The sequence below is a fragment of the Paramormyrops kingsleyae genome, chromosome 23 (genome assembly GCF_048594095.1).
Source record: "Paramormyrops kingsleyae isolate MSU_618 chromosome 23, PKINGS_0.4, whole genome shotgun sequence".
Classification (NCBI taxonomy): domain Eukaryota; kingdom Metazoa; phylum Chordata; class Actinopteri; order Osteoglossiformes; family Mormyridae; genus Paramormyrops; species Paramormyrops kingsleyae.
This window is the reverse complement of record NC_132819.1, coordinates 17,500,896-17,520,864: the sequence shown is the minus strand read 5'-3', so window position 1 is coordinate 17,520,864 and position 19,969 is coordinate 17,500,896.

Sequence of the window (19,969 nt, the reverse complement as noted above, 5' to 3'; positions counted from 1 at the left end):
GGACCGTCAGAGTCGGCGGCGGCACCGGCGTAACAGAAGGCGCTACGTTGCTCTCCGCCTCCCAGGTGTCCCTGTTTATGGAATGGCCCCCGTTTCAGAGGTGTCATTTAAATCACCTGCGAGGATGGGAGGAGGCTGGGCCGCTACAACCCGAAGAAGAGAGTTCAAACAAAGGAGGAAGAGAGGCAAACCAAACTCTCACTGGGTTAAAAAAAAAAAAAGAAAAGAAAACGGGTCAAAAGCTGCAGCAGATGGTAACAAAGATTGTGTGGCAGGGCACCAACCGCAAGGACAACTTTGCATCTCTCCCCCCCCCCTACCATGTCACCTCCCACCCCAGCCCCATCCGTCTGTCTCCCCCGCCCCTCGAACCCCCCCTCCATGCCGGTCGGGATCGACGTTGCCCGCAGTCTCTGCACCTCGCCGTCGGCAGCGTTGTTGGGGGCCTCGGTGCTGATGCGCGGCTGCTGATGCGCGGCTGCTGATGCGCGCGCCAGTGGGAGTAATGCAACATGTATAATTGGACCCCGAGCGCAGGATTCGGCTGTCAGGCAGCTGTCAGGGAAACCCACCGCGCCCCGGAGAGTAACACTAACCGCTGCGCACACGGCACATGCCCATCTCACCTTCACAAACCGCTCCTGCTTGTTCTCCACACCCAGACGTCAATATCAAAGGCTTCTTAGGGTGGATTATTTTTAGATTTCTTACGTTTAATATGAGTGCTTATGTTTCACTGCTATTCCTTTGGCAGTTAGTGAGTAATGGCTCTTATTTGTTAATAGTACAAGGGGAGTTTTTTCATATCTGAAACACTCAGGAATTCATAAATTGCACCACCTTCACACAACTCGCTTACTACTCCATGTCCTGGTGGTTCTGAGTATGCAGGTAAGCAAGGTAAAGGTAGAAATATGGCTAGATGGATGAAGAATTAATGAGCACAGTACTATATGGTACTGCACCTCTGACTTCAGCTCAGCGAGCCGGTGTTTCCCGGTGTTTCCCGGGGTGGATGTCTGGAGCTGTAACCACAGCGCCCCGTCGGATCTGTCCATCACGCAGGCAGGGAGAGAGATGGAACCAGACCCCTAACGCTCATTTTTGTGATAACACTGGCCTGTGTAGTGGGATTTTTTTTTTCCTGTTTGTGTAGGTTTGCTGTTTTATTTTTAATCTGATCTTGCATCAGCCACAGATCTTCTGAGGCTGCGGCAAGGCGTAGGTGACCAAAAAAAAAACAGAAGCTATCTGTCAGTTTTGTCTGTTTTTCTTTGGAAACTCGTGTTTCGGGCAAAGGATCTATCAGCATCTATCGTCCAGATCTTTCCCAGTAAACACTGGAAGGTAAAAAGTCCAGGGACATCTTGTGCTTGACATGGGGTCCTTTTCCGCTTTGCTTTCTCCTGTAGATTCTGACATGAGCTCAGCTCTACATGTAGTGGTTGTACAGGAAAAGCAAACATTTTCACTCTCAGTAATGAGATTATTTAATGATGTGTGATTTGTTGAACAGGGTACTGAAATAAATTCAGTTCTTTCAAAATCTGTCCCAGTCGTACAGATTACACTGTGCTCAACTGTGCAATTGTTTTGTTTGTTTTTTTGTAGAAAGGAGAGGCCTCACTTGGGGTGTTTTGTAGAAAGGAGAGGCCGGCCTCGCCTGGGGGGTGTGTGGTCTTTTGTGGTTCACTTGTTTGTTTCTTTTTTTTTATAAACCAAGGGTTTTGTATTTTCTTTAGTTTTATCTTTGGACTTTTTAGTTGAAGGAGTGACAGTCAGCATCCTCATCCTGCACCTCCGTGCCAGGATGAAGGCCTCAATTCACGTTGATCTTCTTTTAAAGTCCCAGCTCATGGTAGCTCAGTAAACATGCGACATGGCGTGTCATGTGACCCTGTGACCCAGCAATTCTTTACAAAGCCTTGGCATTTCTCCTTAATGGAGCTGCTGTTACCTGTAATTGTTGGCACTATACAGCATATGGGAGATTGTCTCAGATTCTCTGTCACTCACCCAGGCTTTTTTCGACACATTGCATACTGTATGACCTCTGGCTTCGCAGGCCTCTGCCCCGAGTTCCTTCAGCACACACCAAAGATCTTTGCTGGCTCAAGTTTTCAAAGCCATTAAATTCATTTACAAATAAATCTCTGCTGATGTACGCTGTTATTTTCAGGCAGTCATTAAACTGAAGCTTTATTTCCTGCTTAAAATATCAATGTAAATTCCTCGGTTTTGTGGGTTAACCAAGTACTGAATATTTTTCATTTCTCAACAATGATTATGTTTTTAAACCCCTGTTTATGGTGTTTTATCTTATACATTTATAAGATGGATCGCTGCAATTTGGTCAGTAATGTTTACGTAATGCCAAAAATAAAAATCACAGGACATCTAAACTTCCTCATATACATTATCTGCCTAATTTAAATTCCCTATCTAATCCACTCTGCATACAGACATTTTGCTTCCTCCCAGTAAAATCTCTGGGCCAGAGTCCTATTTTACAAACCCAGTACGTACAGCGGGAGTGATTCTGGAGCCCTGAGGCCAGTAGGATTGCCTGAGGTTAATCTCACACTTGCAATTCGCCAGGTTCTCATCTGGCAGCCTCCAGCCCCCTGAAAATATCGCATTCATGACTTCATCCCCAGGCCGACCACAGCCGATCTTCCCTCCGCGGGTAATTGCAAGCACATGCAACCCTTGCAACAAAATCAGAACCGGGAGTCATCTTTACATACTAAAATATCTACCTTCATAAAATATTTACTATTTAAGAGGAGGTATAAGCATTTTTATCAAATCTATTATAGGTATGTTAACAGCTTGTCATTGAGGATAGATTCAAATGCTTGTCTAAATTTTCAGTATCCGACTTGTCTGCTTTTTAATGGAACTGGAAGTTATAATGGTTACAGACCATAAACAGCCACCACGGTTCACAAAGACTGTCAACCACAATCTCATTTTTGGTCACACAAAGACCTTTTGTTGGTTCTAAACAAGAATCTGAATATGATTCATTAAAACGCTGCATTCTCTACCCTCATCTCCCTTTTCTGTGGATAAATCACTGGCCAATGAACACAGGTCCATGTTTTCGCGTCTGTCTTCTGCGTGGGATGTGGCCCCCGTGTCTGGGGTACAGCCCAAAGCCGCCGGTACTCAGACCGATTCAGGCGATTCCCTTCCTCGTCATGGTGAATAGTAAGCAGTTTTTTCCCCCTGTCTTTTTCCAGTATCTCTAGCGGCATCAGGTTTATACCACAGCACAATCAGGGACATTAATTACAATGTACTTGGAGTAAATGTCTAAGAATCTCACGCTGCCTGAGGGGGCTAAACTATATTTACCGGCACACATGGGAGGCCGAGTTTTCATTACAATGAGGAAGCTGTAATCAGAGCCTGGGCTTTTCCCTCCACCTTTACACAGTTAAGCTTTTTAACCATTGTCATAAAATAACTATTATGAGTTGCAAGCGCACTTAAATTTTTTTCGGGCTCTTAATTATATCCATAGAATTTTGCGCTTGCAACCTCCCCCAGTAAACAGCGTTTACTGTCTTTTATGTGGGGGGGGGGGGAGGCAGTGGTGAAGCTATCCTGGGGCACCACATACATGGACGTTAAGAGGATTCACATTCTTTTTCCTGGGTTCTTATTGCTGTATCCATGAGCAACTGCTCTGGCTTCCCTCTGGTCAGAGGCAGACAGGAGGCTCTACTGACACGTCAGCAGCACCGTACATTGCCACAGAAGAGCCGCGGCCCACAATGCCGTGGGCTGGGCTGACAGGAGCGCTCTAATTGCCACGTCCCAGAGGCTTCCAACATAACTGCTCCAGGTGTTCACTGATTGGCCGGGGTGCTAGAGTTTGAGACATCTGCTGTCCATGCTCTGCTGTGTGGCTTCTGTGCACATAAAGCCAGGTATTTGAAAAGCACACTTTTAGTACCAGCGGTTTAAAATGTAATAAAATATTTCCTCATTCTGAATTTGCTTTTAAGTAACATAAAACGAGAAAAACCACATTATCCATCCATTGATTTACTTTGTTTGCTTATCCCGTAGGGTTATGGGGTCCGGAGCCTAGGTAATGACCCAGGATGGGGCACCATCCCATCACAGGGATAAGCAACAATTTATCAATCCATTTTACATGACTGGTTATCCAGTGTAGGGTTAAGGCGAGCCTGGAGTCGATCCCAGTAAAGGCAGAGGGCACCTTGAATGGGATGCTGGTCCATCACAGGGCACGAGGCAGGGGCCACCCTGGACTGGATGCCAGTTTATTATAGGACATGAGGCAGGGGGGCACCCTGGATGGGATGCCAGTGTGCCACTGGGCATGAGGCATGGGGCGCCTTGGATGGTGTTAAAGGGGACATAATACGTTCAGGCCTGTATTATAAAAATCACTTAAGACTTAAACGGTTACAGATATCGAACCAAAATGCTCTTGGCATCCTGACTGATGACTATCTCACCATGCCAGTGAAGTGTAACTTTGTTTTTCCACAACAGTGAATGTGCGAGATTAAAAAATTCGGTGCGCTGTAGGCTCAGATTCCGCCCAAAAAGACACACGGGGAGGGTAAAGAGAGCCGCACAACTCGGCAGCGTCGTCACCCGCAGAAGTGCAGTGAGCCCGGTGAGAGCAGTCAGCACGCTGTGGCCCGCAGAGGTAGCCCCTGGATCTGTCTGCTTTCACAGAGGTTGTCTCAGACTGTGCCCCTTGACAGAGGTGGGGCCACAGGGGCACTGCCTCCTTTCAAAGCTGATTGGACCCCTGAGTGCCCTCTTCCTGTCAATCAATAATTAAAAACATATCATTGGCTAAGGTTGACCCCTTTGTCTGAATTATGGCCCCTCATATGTCCCCCCCAACCAAAAAAATCCTATAATCATGTGTTACCTGTTATGTCGACTTTGTGGGCACCGTTTTTTCAGTCCCCAATGAAGGGAAACTCAGTTTTATAAAAAATCTGTGACTGCAGTCAAAAAAGTTAAAATGTCAGAAGTCTTGTATTTTGTTTGGTTACTTATGGTTAGGGTTAGGGCTGGGTAGGGGTTAAGGTTGTCATTGTTGGGATTTGGGTTTGGTCCACAGTTATTAATGGACGGTCCCCACAAAGATATGAATACAGACCTGGGTGTGTGTGTGTGTGTGTGTGCTAGGTCTTTTTGGGCACCCTAAGTTTGTGCCCACAAAGATAGCCACTCCTAAAAACTAAATGTTGGGAGAGCGTTCTCTCAGAATTAGCAATAAGCTAAAATGGTTTTCAGTCCACATCTGTTTTGAGTTTCGTTGGAACGGGGTTAGTAAACTTCAATGGCACAAAGACAGATCTGTGAATGTGCGCATGTGTTTATGCATGTATGGCAGCCTGTGTGTGTCTTCTCACTCCAAGGTGGCTTATTAAATGTTAATATCTCTGCGAGCGACCCCGTTTAAAGTTCTGACGGGGCTGCGATCAAAAGGGACTAGCGGCCGGTGACCTTTAGACCTCAAACAAGCGCTTTAAGCGCGGTGACGCTGAAGCGGCCGACGTCGCCCACGCCACAGGGATCCCGGTGTCAGTAGAACGCATCCGGTGATGGTGCCACACGCTAATTTGGCAGAAAATCATAAAGTGAAGCAGTGAAGCAGTGAAGTGCACAGCACCTGTAACGCTGAGCGACGCCCAAGGCGTTCACTGTGGATGTGACGTCCTTTCCCGCCACGCGCTGAAATTAAACGGGATCTTATTGATGACCGCTGCAGGAGAGGTGGAGCAGGGCTGTTTCACAGGAACCTTCCTATGTTCTATAAATATGAATTGTACCTAGAACCTCCCCTGCACCTGGGGAGCTTTGGGATTTAGCAGTGAGCGTCCCATCACCCTCTCCTCATTAACGGCGAACCGCGTCCCCTTCAACTCGCACGGCCCCCCAACACTGACAGTCTGAAAGCGTTCGACAGAGGGAGGAAGAGGCGGAGAGGGCTGAGCAGAGAAACGGCGGGGGGGGGGGGGGAGACAGAAAACTTGCCATGTCTCTGAAGGAGTCGCGTGTTTGTAATTGGCCCTCTTTAATTGCTGCCAAATGTTTTCGAAAGGCACGTCGCCGTTTTGCGCTGCGGAAGGCTTCCTGCATACTGATGAGAGCCAATTAATCGGCGGCGTGCTCGCCGAACGCCGGCGCTGTGATCCCCGCACTGCAGGCCCGCGCTAACGAGGTAACACAACGCCCCTCACACCGAGGCAGCATGGCACAGACTCACCAGCCCCCCCCCCTAGTAAAAACACCATTGTGATGTCACTGTATGAATACAAAATAAGCTGGAATTGTTATGAAGTTGGACAGTTACAGAGTCCTATGCTCACCCCCCCCCCCCCCATCCCCTAGCCCCCCATTTATGGTCGTAGTGCTGTGCTCCATCCCCTTCCTGCGGTTTTGCTGCAAGCACGCATATATTAGCATCTTATTTCTGATCCCCTATTTTCATTCCAAGATTACTTAGAGATTTCATTTAGATCCTCAGTTTAAAATGAGACTCTGTTACAGTTGCTCATGGTCATGCACTGTCACATAGCACTTACGTTCCCTTACAGTCTAAGCTAAAATGACATGAAAATAACATCAGAGAAATCAGACAAGTACAAATCATCACGAAACACAAGGACCACGTTCTCCCTCTTTAGAGTCAGTATCCGTGGCTTGGAAAAGCCTTTCTCTGTCATTTGCCCTTTTATGAATAGAGGTTGTTAGAAATATAAAAACCGGCCATGCATTTCTCTTCGTAACAATCTTTAAAATATGGATTTTCAGGTCTTATACGTGGATTTTTTTTTTTTTCCATTTTTCTGCATGGGTATTGAGGATGTTTTCAGCAGTAGCCTGGAGATAAACAAAGACACAGAGATGTTTTAATCCAATAAGCAAGATGTGAGAATGACACATTGCCTCAGTTGTGAGCATACACGTTACTGCTGCACCTGGGGTACTATTTATAAGGTTGCACTTTTTAATAAATAAAATAAGTCAGGCAGATGCAAGAAGGAGCTGCTTAGTTCCAGGTTTCACACTGGTCTGGTACATGAAAAGAAAAGGCGTTATTTTATTGATAGAAAATCCATTATCTTCTCTGGCGTGTTATACGGGAACCGCCAGCGACTGACAGAAGACTTTTGAAAGGGCTCCATTATCTCTTTTCAAATTCCAGATTTAACCACCCATCCCAATTTCCAGGTCTGCTTCGCTGACAGCCATGAATTTCCCGATCATGTGATCTGCAGGGAAGAGCCCAGACATCCCTGGCATGTGCCTGAGGTTCGGCGAAGTTTCTTTCAACCTGTAACTCCTTCCTGTCCTCTTGATATCCTGCAAAACTACTATAAATATGGTTTACTGTGCGCATATGGCAAACACGTGGCACCACTAAAAAGGCCTCGTGTAGAGGAACTTCTCCTGGTGACACCGTGAAGACGTAGAGCCATTAGGACCAACGAAGCAGATGGATGAAGAGACAAACAATTGTTGCCAAGAGACTTTTGGTTCACGTCCATCTCCTGTGAGGGCTCCAGCCTCCACGGTTTTCCTGTTTATCCCGTACACTTTCACAACACACGTCTAGGGATTACCGTTTTTAATGAGCTATTCAGCAGGCAACGATCACATCTGATCTTTCTGAACCTCTGAAGGTTGTAAGAAAATCCAGCTGGAATTTATTAACAATATAAATAATTGAATTTAATACATATTCTTCACCGTCGTTCATTGACATCCGTCACAGATGGCTCACATATTAATTCCTGTTGATGTTTTGGCAACTCATAACTACGCAGTTTTTCAATAAGCCTTTGTTTCTTTGTGAACACATCTTGTTGTCCTTACAATCAAATAAAAAACAAAGCTTTAAATGACTAAGTTGTGGTGTATTTCCAGTTAACTTTTACTTTGACGTACATCCACACCTGCCTGACATTCTCTGTTTGTTTACTTTAGAGTATAATGCTTCTTATTAGTTATGACTGTATCTGTTTATGGAAAATCAGCTTCTAAACACTGGCAATGTGTCATTTACACCCCATTCGTCTCCGATGCTCAACATGTTGATTTGTGACTCATTTAGAAAATAGTCTTTCCTTCTCAAAACCGACCATGAAGAACTTTTGGTCGTCCCAAAGCACTGCTCCTCCAGAAACAAACGATGGAGTTTGTTGCTTAGACGGTCCCGATAAGTAACAACCATCAACATACCATGCCTTCCAGAGGCCAGCCCTCTCCATTCTGTGCTCTGTCATCCCCTGCAGATCCATGGAGATGATTATTTTGAAGGCCCTGATAGGTAACAACCGTCTGCATGTCATCACTTCCAGAGACTGGCCCTTTCCATCCTGTGTTCTGTCATCACTTACAGACCCACTGCTGTGGTTTACTTAAAATGGTTTCACCTGTCATGTCCAGCCTGATTAGTGAGGGGAATGTCCTCTGTTGGGTTGCTGGTAAAGAAAAACGTTCTGTTCTCAGGAACACGGTGCACCTTCGGGAGCTCTGGGCAAGGTTTGTCACTCAAAAGTACTACGTCAGATAAGCATCACATTACAGTCATTAATAATTCAGCTCTCAGTCACATAAAGACAAGACTGTTAAGTGGTGCGACTGACATAACCACCTCATTACAATTTCTCATCCCCTTTTCCACCTTTAAAACTGTGAGGGTTATTAGTTCACAACTTCTGAGTGAGTGCGATTTTGCCCAGAAATCCAAACAGATGTTTGACCATTACCCCTTATGGGTCCTGTTCAGCATGTTCTCTCTATATCTATGTTCCTGCTGCCGTTAAGTGGACTGGTGTGTGCTTGATTGTGTTCCCTATGATGGACTGGCATTCCATCTCCTCATGGGAGTTTTACTTACACAAAAATATTCTGTGTGCAGAAGGAAAAATGATTGCTTCAGAGAGATGACCAATCAGATTGTAGAGGAGGCGGGACCAACCAATCAGATGTCTTGGACCCACCTCCTCTACAATCTGATTGGTTACCAAGGGTATCCCTTGCCTTGTATTCTGTGTTTATTGGAATAGGTCCCATCCTTATTGCAAGCCCACTACAGATATGTGGTCATTGAACAAAAAAAGTGTGAGGGATCCGCGTGGAACACTAACAGAACAGAAATGAGTGTGAAACAGCTTAACACGGCAAGCGGAGAAGCCAGCAGGGCTGGGTAGACTTTGGAAGACAGACTGCTTATGCTCCACGTCCAAGTTAGGAAAGTTTGACTCCCTGTATCTGGCAGTATTCACCAGAGGATTTATCTTGTTTGCTGGCCCGGCGCAGTGCCGCCTGCCGCCCAGCGCAGGGAAATAGCGCCTCGTCATCACGAGGTTTATGACAGAAGATAATGAAGGATTACAAAATGATTCAGCCCTTCTGTATGAAGGGGATCTGCTGTGGCAAAACTCTGGGAATAAAAGAAAGAAAGTGAAATAAAATGAGTCATAATTGGCCTTTAAATCCAAAATGTCCCCCTTCCTACCACACAGTATCACTGGATATATGCTATACTCTTATTCGTTGTTGCTTTTTACAAGTTATTCTTTTACTAAGGATTGAAAATGCATGCACAGGCTGAGGCAAATTATTACAGGGAAGTGAAGTTTCAATTGCTAAGTGAGACACTGAAGTTATACAGTCATGGAAAATTGAAGACCTTCATTATAGAAAGGAACAAATATTCACACGCACAGATCATTTAATGAAATTTTGTCGTATTAAAATGTTCTATTTTGTCCATTTTTACCTGACTTTGAATGGCCAGTTAATCCTACTATTGGTCTCCCTCAACACTTAACACATGAAACTCTTTCTTTCTTAATTATTCATTTATTTTCACCATAAAACACCGCAAACCACAGGATCACGAATGGCAGGAGATGCCCTGGACCAGATGCTGTAAGGAAACAAAAGTAACATCAGCTTAAAAAATCATTTCTTAAATTCACTTTATCTTTTACTGGAAAATTACTTCTTAGAGTTCAGTTTTTGATTAAGAAAATACATCATTTCATCCATCCATCGGTCCATCCATCCATCCATCGGTCCATCACCATTTTTTCCAGCAAAGGCCATGCTCAGAGCCATTTCAGATGTTGTAAAACTCGTTGCCCCAATCCTGCCCCAAAACCTGGTGGTTTTCAGTTATGCATTCAGAGGACAGCTGAGGTTGACATGAATCATTAATCAGGTTCCCCACTCAGTTCCTGGTTTGGTTGGTCACCATTAATGAGAGTCTACTTCACTTGGGAGAGGTTCAAATGCCGAGCATCCCCAACACCCTCAGCTCCTAGAAGAACTCGAGAAGGTCTCAGCAACCCCAAAGTGCTACCTCCACAAGGGAGGGTCGACGTAGCAGAACATCCAGGTTGCACGTGTGTGTATATCCTGGTCTGATTCTCAGACAAATATCGCCATTGATAAAGCGTGGATGTAAATTAATGGTGTTTATAAAATTAATTCAAGAAAAAGGAATAATATTTGCACTGAAGCAATAGTTTTATATAAGAGGATTCAACTTTCACTTTTTCCCTCCTAACAAAAAACACATTTGTTTTTATAAACTTCTAAACCTGTTTGTGTTTAGAATTAGTTGCATTTCCTGTCTCACACTGCAGTGTGTATCTACTGCACATTGCCATTTTTTGTGATCTCTCCAGAATGTCCCCTCGCCTGTCTCTCCGGAATGTCCCCTCGCCTGTCTCTCCGGAATGTCCCCTCGCCTGTCTCTCAGGAATGTCCCCTCGCCTGTCTCTCCGGAATGTCCCCTCGCCTGTCTCTCTGGAATGTCCCCTCGCCTGTCTCTCCGGAATGTCCCCTCGCCTGTCTCTCAGGAATGTCCCCTCGCCTGTCTCTCCGGAATGTCCCCTCGCCTGTCACTTCTTATGTTCCCAGTAATTTCACTCCATCATAATCAAGCAATTTCCCAAATATTTTCTCCGGAATTTTTCTAGGCTGAAAATTATCTCTAATATGAGCCCTTTTTTTTGGAGAACAAATCCTGCTTAACCATGGCTTACTGTCTTTTTAATACTTTTTTCTTTAATGTTGCTTTGCTGTTTTTGAAAATAAAAAAAAAACTATTTATTTCAATATGTAATTGTCAGCCAGACTGTGAAATTTATTTTCAAGGCAATTAAAAAGCTTAATTTTTAATTCCAGGATGAACAAACGATCATATTATTGGTGGATATACAAATCAAGTAGTAGAATCTGTTGGATTCTTTGAAGAATTCAACCAACTGTTGAATAAATATGTTAAATAACATACTTTTTTAAATAGCTAGTTACAGTATATACATTGATAGGTATATACCTATACTCTTTGACTCTGACTAGGAAAAGAGGTTGGAAGATTAGCCATTATTACAGAGTATAATAGACCCATGGTTTAAATTTCCCAAAGAGATTAACCCTTAATATCTTAATATTAACTCAAAGGTTAAACAGGTTAGAGAGGCTAATATTATTCATAAGATAAGTCTTTGTCCAGTGTAGTTTGAATTACCATAAACTCTGCTTGGTTTTAGACATTTTTGTCACGGATCATGAGAATATACAAAGTTGTTGGCAGACAAATGAGAGCATTTTGATGAAAATGAATAGCTTCGGGATATTAGCCCGGCTGTAGTAGTATGTAGGGTTTGGCTCAGCAGTGATGAGGTGTATCCTTTGCACTGAGAGTAAATATCCCTGGCTGCAGATCCGGCCGTGCCTCTTACACGCAGATGGTTTGTACCGGTGGTGACAGGCGACCCTGTGGGAGCGGGTGGGATGCATGTGTGCTGCATATACAGCTCTGCGGCAGCCGGGCCGGCGACGGGGGAGGGGCTGTCAGCGGGGATTCCCCCCCCCAGCTCACAGGTCATCGTTGGAGTCATGGCATCACGCTATGCAGAGGACAGGGCCACCTCTGGGCTGTGGGTCCATCTCACCTGCTCTTGTACTGTTGGAGATTTGGCACCAAACACAATCCCCCCCCCCCCCCCCCAATAGGCACACAGACTCATGTCCACAAATATTGCAACTGCCCCACCCATCTTGTCAAAATCAGCCACAAAATGATGTTTATGTATGCCTGCCGATTTAGCAGTCTGTTTCCCAAGGGAAAAAAACCTACTGTGCATACATATGGCCGCATGTCAAATGTTCCTACTTAATGTGCTGTATAATTGCAGAGCCTTTCCTTAATTATGTTATAATAGCTCGCAGGGCCCCAAGTACAGCTATGGGGCGTCTCCGAAAACAGGAAGGGGAAACACAAGAGAGGAAGGAAAAGAAGGTTGTAGACAGAGTGGGAATAAAAAACTATTTGGGGAGATTCGAGAGTCGGCTGACGACAGGAGTGAGCGAAGGGTTCGGTGACGGAAAAGGTTAGGGTCGGCCCTTAAGGGGACAATCAGTCGTTGTAAAGGGATCACCGCAAGCGACGCAAACTGCCATTTCTGCTTCTTTCTGATTCCATTTCCCATTGTAATTCTCAGACAGAAGCAGCCATGTTAAGCCGTGACAAGACGCCTCGTTGCATGATCTTCTCAGACTAATAAGGCAGGACATATGATTAGAACACTGTTGAAGCATAATTACATCTCTGAGCTGCATAATAATACGGACTGAATATAATCTATCAGACATATTGAGCATCTTTGATGTGTAGCTAATCTGTTAAACCGTTACTGTGATTTTGAGCCTAACGTGAGCAGGGTAGAAGGTATCATACAGCCAGGGCAGGATATAATCTTCTACACACTTACGAGCAAACACTTGCATTTAAACTATGAGCAATTTAGAGTCACCAACTCACCAGACCAACACATCTTTAAAGTATAGGAAGTAACATTGTCGCAACTGCAATTATTCAACAATGCACTCAGATGTCAATAACATCCATTCCTCCATATTCTATTGGGCATGTATGCAGCATGTTGACTGGCTTGAGTTGTACCGCCATCGTGCTGCATCTGGATGAGAGCAGCATGTCCAGAACATTCATGTTTTCCAAACACACCCTACATGTAATTCCTAATTGGCTGAGTAGCACTTCAGTTTCAAATTCCTCTTCTGTGGCTTCTCGTACTTCAAAGTAGCTAAATGTGGCTTTCTGTATAGACTGAAGAAGAACTTTAATTTGCTTCAATGGCTATTTAAGATCACTCTTTCCTAATGCTCATTCAAAACCAGTGAAATCAGCTGGAAGGCCTACAAACCACAGTTCCAAGGATTCCCTCACTGGTTTTTAACAAGCCAAGGGAGGTTTTTATTTAAAAAAAATAGCTGGCCGCCAACACCCATGGACCAACACCAAGATGCTACAAAAAATGCAGTAAGTGGGGCTGCGGTGAGGGATTTTGCAGTGAGAAAATAATCCCTTCATTCGAAGAACGTGGCTATGGCACTAACGGCCCTCATAGCAGCAGTGCACGGAACATGCTGGAAGCGATGAGGAGGACGCTTCGCACGACACCATCCAACACCATGTGGGCTTCTAGAAAAGCTCTCTCAACAGTGCTTTCCACCTTTGTTATGTAAAGAGTTCTTACTAACAGGACAATTAGGAACCGTAGCAGAGTTCTCTGGTTCTCTCCTGTATATCGTGATGATAAGTATGCAGCGCACTGGGCAGGTTGTAAAGCAGTGGGTTAAGTCTTTAGAGGAGCCTTGGTTAGTACAGTAACCTCAACACTATAAATGGGTACAAAAAAATCTGTTGGAGAAGTAATGTTATAAAGGCATAATATAATATAATCATATGCATGGCCTAATGCATCATATTCAGTTCACCTGAACAAAACCAGAAGCGGTTTGAGCCAACACAGCACTGTCAGATTTAATCTGTAGTCTTCCAAGGACCCCAACTGCTGAACCTACCTCAAGGCTCACAGTGAGCCTAGATGAGACTCACATCAGTACAGGCAGTTATGAAGGACGCCTATGACGAAGAGCGCCTGCTTTTCACTGCCGCTGATGAAGAGGCCTCTGTTGACCTGGCGACATGAATAAAGCCTGCTCTTCGCTGGTTTAGCTGAAGGGGTGATTTCTACAGACAGAAGATAAACATCTCTTCCATAAACCCAGATAACTGGAGAACAGGCCTATACTGGAAAAGCAGCATCTCACTCTCGCTGTTTCCCATTCTTTTATTTAGACGACAGAGAACAGAACAGCTGACAATAATTCACGCCCCAAGCTATCGTGCTGCTTACATTAATAGAAGGAGACTTAGAGAAAAAAAAACAAAATTCATACTGCATGAATTAAGTAGTATTTATACTGTATTTACCTTTAAAGATGAGTAATTTCCTGTAAAATAACACCACAGGTGTTCACATACGTCTTTCACTCGCATCTGAAGGGTCTTATGCAGCTTATACGTGTAACTGCAGTTTGCATTTTGGTCTCACGTCACATGTATGGTTCGTTTCTCTTGCCACACTGAGGTGACTCTAAATCACTCGACGCTGGCTGTCATTATCAGCGCGGTGACGTAAACCTCGCGGTTGTCCTGGCCGCTCATCCTCTAAAGCGCTTCCCCGTCAGTCATCGAGTTATTTTTTTGTACTATAAATGATCTCAGCGATGGGAGAAAATGCTTCTAGAACCCCTTCCAGTTATAACGACGGCCTTCTTGAGGAGCTCAGCCTCACTACGGCACATCAGCCTTTCAATATGCACATAATTTACTGTTTGCCCTGTTTAGCTTGAATTATTACTGAACTGTGATGCCGATGTGAACCCCAATTGCTCTCCGTAACGTTTATTATAAATGTGTGATACACTGCCTGGCCAAAAAAAGTCACCATTTGAATATAAATAAGTGAGCACTTATGAGCCAGTGATTGGATCATTATTACAGCTCAGCAATGTTATGCAGCAATAAAGTGAAGTCAGTACCTGAATCTACAGAACGGCCAGGTTATCCCATAAATAGATTTTTTCTTTCCTAATGGCATGGGCATATTCCAGGACGATAATGCCAAGATTCATAGTGCTTAAATCGTGAAAGAGTGGTTCAGGGAGCATGAGGATTCATTTTCACTCATTAACCGGCCACCATAGTGTCTTGACCTTAACCGCATTGAAAGTCTTTGAGATGTGCAGAAGAAGACTTTACGGAGTGGTACAACCAACCGATCATCAATACAAGATCCCAATGAGAAATGAATGCAACTCTGGCTGGGAAAACATATTGATAGGTTGCATAAGCACGTGGAAACAATGCATTGACGAATGTTCACCATAATCAAAGCTAAAGGCGGTGCAACGAAATATTAAAGTGTGCCACTTTTTTTTGGCCAGGCAGGGTATGCCCTTGAATTAAGCAGCAGACAAAGACACAAAATCCAAACACCATAAAAGAGGGAGCCCAAATTCAGAATGCTAAACACGCTGCATACATTGCATGCACACATTTGCAGGAATACTTACACCAAACACAGACACATACCTGTGCATGCATTTCTATAAATGCTTCAGTTCTGTAGCCAATCCCGTCCAGCCCCTCCCCCATCTTGTATCTTTTCCAATATCCAAAACCCTGCTGGGCACCTGCTAATTTTATATGATGAACCTCTGAACTCCATCCGTCTCACTCGGATCGAAAGAGAATGGCAGAGGAAACACCAGACACCCTTGAGGGAGCCTTTGATGGGAGACATCAGCTCCCCAAACCCATTATGCACTGTCTCACACCCCAGTCGGCAGGCTGCTGTCTTAATGGATTCAGGGCCGAGGAAAGGCATGGGGGGGGGAGGGGTGGGGGGACGAGACCAGGTATCTTTCTTGTGGGATAAACAACTTGGTGTTCCTCCACACACCTCCGCTCTTTGTGTCTCGCCATCCTGACTGGGAATGACATTCAGGTATCTCAGCAAATCTGTGGAGGGGGGGGCGTGCAAATGGCGTAGGATTATTTTCGACGGGAGCCCAGAGCCTAAACTGGAAAATTTCATTTCTGGTGGCAGGAGAGTTTCTCCTCCGACAGCATTGTTAAGAAGACGTCGCCGGCGAAGCTCGGCTCTTCAGCGGTAAATGTCACCAGGCCTGCATGAAAGGACCGTTTGTACGGAGAGGGAAGTGCGACACAGAGACACCGCTGCTGTCACCTGACTTCCTTGTCCTTCCTTTAATCCAGGGAGATCATTTTACACAGGAGATTGCAACCTAATGACCCGTGATGACAAATATTTGGTTCAAGGTAATTGAATTTTATGGTGTGTTACATTGTTATTTGACATCAATATAACAAACATGGTTTATCTATTTAGCCATTCGCACAAATACAGGTACATTGGGGTCACAGGACAGGGTCAACTAACATCAGGAACATCAGTGACATGCCTAAACAAAGACCAGAGACCCCTGTCACCGATGTGGGCTGCATCCCAATCCCTGGAAGTTATCCTGGGATCTGAGGGGGGGGACAAGGCAATTAACTTCTCATCTTTTCCTGGAACTGAGAGCATTTTTCTCTCAAATAAATTGCTGTGAGCTACATTGTGTCATGTGATCAATGCGTAATGAAATAACTCGTCCGATAGCAAAGCTGACAGGATGTGTCGCATGTAGGCTGTCATGCTGCCCATAGGCGTCAACAAAATGGACACCCCTCCTGCAGCGTACCTCCCCCAGGGACTGCAGCACACCAACACACAAGTCTTCCTCCGTTTGGGCAGACTCAAATCTGTCACGGCATCTGTGGACGCCCAAGAACAGAGGACATTTCATCATCACAGACCACAATGCATTGCAGTCCCTCCCTCAAACTACCCATCTGTTTTCTGTAACTGCTTGTCCTGTTCAGGATGGCAGGGGGTCCAGAGCCTAACCCAGAGGATACAGGCACAAGGCAGGGAAAAACCCAGGATGGGGCACCATCCCATTGCGGGGGTCACTCGCACCTATGGGCAATTTGGTAACTCCAACTCACCTCAGCATACAGTATATTTTGACTGTGGGGGGGTAACCCAGAGGAAACTCCACAACAACATGAGGAGGACATGCAAACTCCACACACATGAAGCCACAATGGAGATTCAACCCCAGCTCTTGGGGGGGGGGGAAGGGGCAACAATACTAACCACTGCACCACCATGCCGAACCTCCAACTATTACATCGGATTTAGATTTTATATTTTTTTTGGTGTATTGCGTTATACCACAAAATTCCAAACCACTCATTCACCAGATCCGGTGTGTTCAGCGCGTTAGTGTCTAACGGCCCTCAGTAGCTCTGGGTGGGTTGGGTGCGTTTTCTCTGGCAGCCTCTGAAAGTGAACAGTACCGTTTTTATTATTTTGTTTTGCAAGCACAATCAAGTACAAAAAACAGAAGAGAAAAACCCCACCCCTTCCATGTGTCACCTTGAAAAAACATAAAACACATTTAAACACTTGGTCTCTGCAAATATAAACATACTGGGGACCACATTCTAGTGAAGCTGTCTGACTTATGATTAAGATCCTAACTTCTCTAATGGATGAAGAACTGATAACTGACTGAGCCACATGTCCTTGGAAGGCACATTCGGAGAAGACCATAAAAGCAGAAGCATCTCTGTCTGTCAAAACCTGACCCCCGTCCCCTCCCCCCTTACTGCTGCTTAGCATACCTTCGCTTTAAATCACTTGTGAAAATCCACATTTTTAAATTTTATCCCTCGTATTGTGGAAAGTCACTGGCCCATCGGAGAGGCTATTCTGTGCTTTCACAAGGTGCTTATTCCTGACCAGCTCCCTTAACCTCTGAAATCCATTACACAGTGGAAGCCAGGCCTTTTAAAGAGAATGAATACAACAAATTAGCTTTTGAGCTTAGCCTCAGTGGGAAACACTGACTAAATATATGTGCAGGTTAGGATCTGTCCATATATAATTGACTGCCTATGTCTAAAAAATCTTGTTCCACTTGCATGAATTTAGGCTTCTTGAGTCTTGTGTCCAGGTGGATCACTATATTGCAAAGAAAATCCAGGTTTCAACCCTGGGTACAAGCAACCTGAGCCACAGAATAAGTACATCCCATAATTACAGAAAATGACAGTGGTTGGCATATAGTGCTTAGAGCCTATATGTATGTAACAGAATAGTAACATTTTTGTGAATAAGTCCAGGTACAGATCTAATAAGGACCCTATTTGGAGTGTTGATAGGAGAGCAGAAATGTGAGCTATGTTAATAAGCCATTTAGGGTTTAAAGGGCTCCACGATGAAAGTTTAATGAAATCAGCGTAAATTATCAGTGGCCTAATCCCTCTTTTTTAATATCATTTTCCACATTCAGCAATGTCATGTATTAATCCATCTGACTGAGGTCTTGGATGAGGTTACCCAGGAAATTACTTGGACATTACTGGGCAATTAATCACACCAAAAAATTTCATTTTAACTAAGAACTTGGACAAAACGTACCTTTTGAAGTGGGTAGGGGGGAATGTTCCCAGGATTACGTACAAATTCCACATATCATCACCCGAACTTGATGATAACCCCAGTGTCTTACCCCCGTTGTAAAGTTCTTCACGTTAATAATGTAGAGCTATCAGGAGAACTACAAGAAGGCAACTATCACATTAAGTCACACCGCAGGCTTAAATTCATTATAATATCATCTGTTCATAATACCGACGACAATCTCAAGCCCAACCAATCCATGAATACCTTGTAAAGAAAAAACAGCCAATATTTTTAACTTTCAAACCCACAGCAACCCCTGTAAATGGACATCTGTAACTAAAGTTTGACACCTAAGAACACTGAGAAGCAGATACTCCTGGCATCTTGATTATTTTGGTGATAGATGGTACAGAACAGAACAAAGACAGTTTTTATTCAGTTCCCTTCATATCCCTCTACACAGACGGACGGCTTAGCAAGGAAACACTTTGGATGGCAAGTTAGCATTAGCATTTTTAATGGCTATGCCCAGGGGTGTGGCTAGTAATTCTGTCCCCCCCCCCCCCCCAAACTGGTGTATACATTATTCTTTTTTTGTATTCAAGGGCCCCTGGAAAGTGTTGGGTTACCAATGCCCTTCAGATGCCCCTGGTTATGCCTCCTGCCACCCCACAATTACCCAATGCTCCTCTTCCCCTGAAAAAAAACCAGGTAGATTACCGATTTTCCTGGCACCCATTGTTACTGGCATTGGTGTTTCCTGCGGGCTCTCAGATGGGCATAGCGCTTTAAATGTAACATGGCACATGTCTGCCCTGTGCTGTACGCCATCATTGGGTCCAGTGGCAGGGTTCTGCATTCACAATAGCGTATGTCATCATCTAGATAGCAGTACATCAGCATCTCATCCTCACCTCCCCTACCGTCCAATTAGCAACAACTCTTCTTTTGCATTGATCTCAGCCTTTGAACAGAGGATTTGTTGGTTTGCAGAAAAAAAACTGAGGACCAATTATTCACCCCCCCCCCACACACACACACACACAATTAATAATAAATAAAATGAAAAGGAATGATAAGATGGCCAGGCAGGCAGGACATTTTTCTAGTCAACCTTTGAAGTAGTGATATTGACCTGACGATATAAAGCCTGTATTGATGGATGGAAGATGCATGGAAGAATACTTTCTGACAATCACCATGCAGCAGGAAAAGGTATTTATCAGAGGGTTAGGTGGCAGTTCCATGCAGCCATCTGCTAACTGCTTTTCCTGGTCGGGGCATCACAGGTTTATAATTCACATGAAAACATGGTGACGCTGGAAGTCGGGCATAAATGCAGTAGTAAAATCAGAGGATCCAAACCAGAGGCCTGAGGCAACACCTGAGTGACATCAGGAGGAAGTGGACAGTAGGGACAGGAAGTAGACATCCTTCAGCGGTCCTATCAAAGTCCTGCTATTCGCTAATCAGCCAAGAAGAAGGGGCATGACTCACGCCGAGCCGCGACCCGAAGCTGGAAGGGATTT